At 32.1% G+C, this 5,861-nt stretch overlaps 1 long non-coding RNA gene across 1 annotated transcript; it reads left to right on the plus strand.

Annotated features, from left to right (window-relative positions):
- The first annotated feature begins 550 nt into the window (after positions 1-550).
- LOC124897066 lies at positions 551-3,323 on the plus strand. The gene is made up of 2 exons (XR_007053574.1): positions 551-1,845; positions 2,811-3,323. It is a non-coding gene; the product is annotated as an uncharacterized LOC124897066 (long non-coding RNA).
- Positions 3,324-5,861: the final 2,538 nt, after the last annotated feature.

Consider the following 5,861-nt stretch of genomic DNA (forward strand, 5'->3'; position numbering starts at 1 on the left):
CTTCAGGATAAAATAATTAATGAATATATCTTACGAAAAAAGTAAATTATTAAAAGATAACATCCACGCACTAAATAGATTCCCTACAAATATGTACAAAATCTATTATACCTACACCAAATCCGCGCACCCCCGCGGCCCACGTGGTTATAAGTTGGTTCAAATGAACCCACTTCATTCAAAAAAAATTGCTGTTTACATGAGGAAAAATATTATGAATTTTGAGTATAAAAAAAATTGAATCTACAATGAAGAAAGCCATTTTTGTGGAACAGCGGTCAAGGAGGTTCAATCCACAGACTATATATAAGTTCGATTCCCAATTACGAAAAAAATCAAAAAGAATTGCCCAACCATATTTGCTACTTAGTAATTTACCTTTGTATTTCTATCATCTTGTACTTTCTGTTTTCTTACTCAAATTGCACAAAAATCTAAAGTCAACTTTCTCAAAAGAACACTCAACTTTTTATCAATTGAATTTTGGTACTCTCTTTCATAGTTTTTCTTTAAAAAGAATGCTACTATATTTGTTTTTTTTGGGGGAGTTTTCATTCGGTGTCCGATACCCGCATCGGAGCCTGACTAATCCAGATTCGCACCGGGTAGGGTCCCATTCGAGGGTAGCTCTCCCAACAGAGTTTTCTCCATGCCTATGGTCAAACCTCGACCTCTGATTAAAGGTGGAGCAATCTCATCCGCTGCACTATAACCCATGTTATAGTACTTTTTGTTAATTTATTTTAATTTATTAAATAAATATAAATTGGTTCTGTGTAAGCTTTTATTTTTTTCCACAATAACAACAATATACCCATTGTAGTTTCACAATATGGGGTGTAAGAACGGTCGAGTATTCTCAGACCTTACCTCTATCATTGCGATAGAGAGGGCGATTCTAATAGATCTTCGACTCAAAATAATAATATTTCAAAAAGAAAGTAATGGAAGTATAAGAAATAACAGATAATGACAAAAACAACAAATAGTAGATTACAACGCTACAGGAAGATAATAATATAATCAAATTACATAAAACAACAGATAATACCAAAAATCAAAGAACAAAAAATTATAATAAAGCAATACAATGACTATGACCTTACCTCTACCATCGAAATAGAGAGGTTGATTCTAATAGATCTTCGACTCAAAATAATAATATTCCAAAAAAGAAGTAATGAAAGTATAAGAAATAACAGATAATGACAAAAACAACAAATAGTAGATTACAATGTTACAGAAAGATAATACTATAATCAAAATACACAAAACAACAGATAATACGTGAAATCGAAGAACAAAAAACCATAATAAAGTAATTCAATGACTATTATTATGGACTATTACAATCTTTTTCTCAACTTTGTTAATAAAAAATGTGTTTAAAGTTTTATTTTTTAAGAAAAGATCTTTTTTCAGGTTACATTATTAACAAACAAAAAAACTGTTGGATTATGGGTATGGGTCATCCATGTGGACCCGACTCGACCCTTTTATCTTAGTTAGAAAATAAGATTAATAGATAATCTTAATTCAAAAAAAAGGGAACGGTTATAACTGATCCCACCCAAAAAGATCGCTATATGATCTCTTTTCTGTTTTTCTGACAAGGGCAAGAAATAAATATACAGAGAGAAAAACTAAGTCGAAAAATAAGTAATTGAAATTAACAAAAACATCAAAACAAGAGCATTTAGTTGGTGAAATGATTTTGTTTTCAAGAAAAACGAAGTGGACTTGGGGCAGATCATTTCGGAAGCAAAAATAATTTCCGCTGTGAATTTAAGATACACAACTTATTATTGTTTTGCTCCAAATTTACTACAATGGCATCAGAGACAGGTTTTGGTTGTCCTAATTTTACATGAAAAATTCTAAATTTTATTGTGCAAATATCTTGAAATATTATGTAAGTGCTTACCTGATAAGAAAATAAAAATAACCGGATGCAATCAGAATTTTAGATCCGACAAAAATCGGTCACTTAAACTTTTGATCTGCCGACAGACGCGACTCCATTGTGTTCTGAATCCGGTCAAACACGCAACCTTTGAGCGGCGGATTTCGTTGTGGATATGATTATAAATTTTAATTTGGAGAAAATAAAATGAATTTAGTCATAATCTGTTACTGCGTTTAAAAGTCTTCGTATCTCCTTTTGGAAATGAATATACTGATATGAGATTATTTCATATCGAGTAAGAGAAAAAAAAATTGTTTATGCTTGATTTTTACTTTGATGGAGAACAAATGCAGTGTATTTCATTTTTTTCTTCTTTCGGATAAATGAAAAGTATAGAAAGGTCAGTTGAAAGGGCACTGTATAAAGTGAAAAGCATCCTTTGTATTTCTTTATTTTAATAATTGTTTGCAGTACACTAATTCTCATTTACTAGTGCTATGTTTCTTTCTAGAAAATCATGGAAGTGAATATGGAATTAGTTTTAAAAGAAAGAATTTTTTTTTCTCATTCAATTTCTTTTATGATTAGAATATTTATTCGGCCTTTTTCTATTGTTTTAAATGTTTTAATATCTAAAAGTGTATTATTAAAGTCATATTTTGGATTCTGTCTAAATAAATATAGAAACGATTTTGTTTTAAAATAGAATTGACCAATTTTGTGACATGTTTATAAATTACATAAGAGAATATATATATATATATATGACTTGATATTTTTCTTTCCTTGTCTTAACTAGTTCATATTTTTTCTTTAACGGACTTTGCATTCTACAAATAAATGTGACATATGTGTCACATAGAGTGGTAAATTCATTCTTATTATTTCTTAGTTCGTATTTCAGAAATGGCTTAACGGGGACAAACTCGAATCACTCCAAGTAGGAGTTCTGAATGTCGAGCAAAGAGGCAAGGTAGAAGGGCGCATCGTTGAAGGGCATGTTTTCGAGGTCGTGAGATCATACGAAATGGTGTCCCAAGGGCGACACAAAATTTGTTATGGAATGAAAGAGCAATACAAAGGGAAAGAGAAAAGAAATTGAAAGAGCTCAAGTCTTTTAAGATGTCACCTAACATTAGTGTTGCTAGTTTTATACATCTATTTGAAATGAAACGTGTAGAACTAGAAAACTATGTAAAAATCTCGGATTGAGAAGAATTAGCTATATTATCAAATTCTCTCCGTGATCCTTGGGGCGAGAGATTAATTGATGTTTACCATGAGATTTGGTCTAGCGAGCCTTTTTGGGTGTACATAAGTCGTCTAGAATATTTGTGGAATGACTTTTATTTTTAGATTGACTTGTAACATGAAGTTATTTATTAACTTTATATATATATATATTTTAAGTTGTTTATCTCTTTTTACGTGAATTTCATTCATTTATTTGAGTTTAAAATGACTTAATTGAAAGCTATCATCCTAATACACATTAAGAAAGTAATTTCTAATTTTGATCAAGTGTTTAGTTCGTATATGATGATTGGATTCTTAAGTGTCCTTTCGATTTTACACTAAACATGAAATCTTTAGGTGAAATAATTTGCTTAAATGTGTAATTCGCATGCATAGTTGATAACACACTTGTGTAATTGTCTCTTAATAACAGACATGGCATCAAAAAGTATAATTGTTGACTTAAACAAAGGAGAAAAACTAAATTGAGACAACTACGACATTTGGAGTCGTAAGATTTGGTATGTACTGGAAGAGTAAAATCCTCTTGAAGGTATTAACCATGTCTTAAGTCTACCAAAAGAGGGCAATACTGCACAACAAAGAAGAGAACTTGAAGCTTATAAGGCTTGGAAAAAGGTTGATTCCATTGCACGTGGAATCATTGTAAGTTTTGTGGTTGATGACTTCATATATGAGTGTGAGGAATTTTCTACTACCAATGCCATCTGGACACACTTGCGAGGAACATATGGGGCACTTCTATTACAAACCTCAGACAGCTGACTATCAAATTTGACAATTACAAGAAACGTCATAATCAAAACATCAAACAACACCTTAGGGTGATGTTGAATATGATAGCTCAACTCAAAAGTGTTGGTCATGTTCTCTCGGATGAGCAGCAAGTTCAGACAGTGATCCAATCTCTACCCAAAAGTTGAGAACACCTGAAGGTCAACTTAACCTACAGTGACAGCATTAAAACTTTTTCTGATATTGCACATTACGTTGAACTTGAAGATGAGCAGCTTGGTGCTGCTAAAGCTGTTTCTAATGCCTTTATGGCAGAATCAAGTGGTAAGAACTCTTTAGAATTCAAGCGTAAGAAGAAGTGGAAAAAGAATGGGAAGGGTAAAGAGATCGAAGAAGGACCCTAAAAAAAAAGAACAAGCCAAGCTCCAATAAGGGAAAAAGGTTTTTCAAGAAGAAAGACAAGAGCAAGATGAAGTGCTACAATTGTCAAAACCTAGGACATTTTGCTCGTAAATGTCCTGAGGAGAAAAAGGTAGCATTTCTAAACGCATATCTAAGTGCTACATATGTTTCTAGCACTATTTTATTAACTGAATCTTATCCTATATGGATTGTAGACTCAGGAGCCACCAACTATGTGAGTCGAGATCGAGAAGCGTTTGTGTAGTTCTGTCGAGTTTCACCTGGATTAAGATGGATCTATGTAGGAAATAATGCAAGACTTGAAGTCAAAGAGATTGGCACTTACAAAGTAGATTTGTATGGAGGCCAGTCTTTAATGTTGCATGACGTCCTATATGCTCCAGAAATTCGACGAAACTTAGTGTTTGTGTCTGTTCTTTTAGATGTTGGTTTTTATTTGTTCTTTAGTCATAATTGTGTAATAATTACTCTAGATAATATTTTTTATGATTTTGGACATCATTATGATCACTTTATTATTTTAGATTGTAACCCTTCAACTTTTAATTATTATGTTGATCGTGTGTAATGTCATGTTATTCTAGTAATAATGATGTTGATATAATTATATGGCATGCTAGATTGGGTCATATAGGGTAAGACCGAATGAATATATTGGCAAAGGAAGGACATATAGGTTTTTTCTCCAAAATTGAAATGCCAACTTGTGAAAATTGTCTTGCTGGAAGGATTACACGTAAATCATTTGAGAAGGCTAAAAGAGTCGAATTCCATTGCAATTAATCCATTCTGATATCTGTTGTCCAATGAATGTGAGGGCAAGGACTGGTGCTTCATATTGCATTACATTCATTGACGATTTCACGCGTTTAGGTTATGTCTATTTGATATCTCATAAATCAGAAGCATTTGAATGCTTCAAAAGATATATGAATGAAGTTGAGAATTAATTAGACAAAAGTATAAAGGCATTAAGAACCGACAGAGGATGTGAATATCTGTCAAAAAAGCTTGAAGAACTGTGTATTGAAAAAGGCATTATCAGAAAATTGACTATTCCTTATACACCTCAACAAAATGGTGTAGTCGAAAGAAGGAATAGAACATTATTGGATATGACAAGGTCCATGATGGCGCAGGAAAATTTACCAATCTCTTTCTGGGGAGATGCGTTATTAACAGCGACCTATATATTGAATAAAGTGTCTTCTAAATCAGTATCTTCTACTCCTTACTATGGACTGGTAATAAATCAACCTTTAATGATCTATGACCTTGGGGTTGTACTGCATATATTAAAGATAATTTTGGTAAGTTTGGAAAACTCCAAAGGATATGTGTTCATTGGTGAATTAGATGATGGAAGTATTGCTGAAATTGAATCACGAGATGTCACATTCTTGGAAAATGATTTTTCTAAAAGGGGTGAAATAAAGGAAAATGAGCCTCTTTACGAAATATTGAATTCAAATGATCAAATAATATTACAGGACATGCTTTATAATTCAATTAATCAAGAAACGATTCTTGGTCCAAGTGA

The sequence above is a fragment of the Capsicum annuum genome, chromosome 3 (assembly GCF_002878395.1).
Source record: "Capsicum annuum cultivar UCD-10X-F1 chromosome 3, UCD10Xv1.1, whole genome shotgun sequence".
NCBI lineage: Eukaryota > Viridiplantae > Streptophyta > Magnoliopsida > Solanales > Solanaceae > Capsicum > Capsicum annuum.